We start from the raw sequence: 1,398 nt of genomic DNA on the forward strand, positions 1-1,398 counted from the left end.
AACTAAGTCTTAAAGAACCCAGTAGACTTAGTGAATCTGCAAACCCAACCCCATCAGTAATCCAACCCCCTGAAATGACAATACGCAGAGAATTTAAAATACATGGCCAAATAGGAGAACGGGGGCAGAAAGACAAGTTGTCTTACACAAATTTGATGCATCAGATTGATATGGGGGTGAGAAAAGGACACAGTGAGTTGGAGATAAGAGAGGCTGTAACCCGAACCATCAGCCCTGGGGTGAATCTCCATGACATGCTAGAGATCAAAATGGAACTTACCCTCCCACAGCTGAAGATCATTCTGAAAGGTCATTTCAAAGAGGATAGCTCTGTGGACCTGTACCACCGACTCATCAACATCACACAGGACAGTCAGGAGTCACCACAGAACGTCCTGTTCCGGGCCATAGAACTCAAAGAGAGACTGTTAGCTGCCTCCAGACAGCCTGGCTCAGACGAGCAATACAGCCCTGAACTGATACAGAAGAAGTTCCTGTGAGCAGTGGGGACGGGCCTATTGAGTGATCAGGTGAAATATCAGCTAAAGAGCTATCGAGATGATCAAGCCACTACTGATGATGTTCTCATTGCTAGGATGAATGAAGCAGCGAGTCTGGAGTTGGAGAGACAGCGCAAGTTCAAGAGGAGCTCCCACAGTAAAGAACCCAGGGTGCGTGAAGTGCAAGCGGAAGTACATCAGTATCAAGGGGCTGAAGCTGCAGCAGTTGGGGGACGGCAGCCGTCATCATCTACAATCACCAGTGTGAAGGCCCTCAAGACACAGGCAGCAGGGAACCAAAAGGAATCAGAGCTCTATGAGTTGATGCGGCAGATGAAAGGAGAAATGGAGCAGATGAGAAAAGCCATGAACAACTCCCCTGGCCCAAGATCCTTTCGTCAGCAGCAGCCTTTGAGGAAGCGTGGATGCAAAGCCTGTCAAGACAGTGAGAGGGGTGATCAGTGCAACCACTGTTTTAAATGCGGACAGAGTGGACATTTATCAAGAGGATGCAGAACCCAGAGGCTCACTGAGAGAGCTGAGCCGGTTGATGCGTCTAGCAGTGCTGTGACCTGCAAGCTCGTCAAGGATAGTATTCAGTTTCTAGAAGCCAGAGAGTCTGCCCGACAGCAGTACGAGGCAGAGCGGGAACATCCCACAGTGAGTCATATCTCCGCAAAACGCCAGTCACAGCTGCTGAACCTGATAGGAAAGAAAAACATGATAAACTGTTACATTGATGGTGTAGCCACACAGGCTTTGTGGGACACCGGGTCGCAGGTCTGCCTGATTAGTGAGGAATGGAGGAGGAAATACTTACCCCACACCAAGGTGAGAGGCACAGAAGAGCTCATAGGCCCTGGTAACCTGACTGGTAAAGCAGTGAACCAGACAGCTA

Source organism: Myripristis murdjan, chromosome 10 (genome assembly GCF_902150065.1).
Source record: "Myripristis murdjan chromosome 10, fMyrMur1.1, whole genome shotgun sequence".
NCBI lineage: Eukaryota > Metazoa > Chordata > Actinopteri > Holocentriformes > Holocentridae > Myripristis > Myripristis murdjan.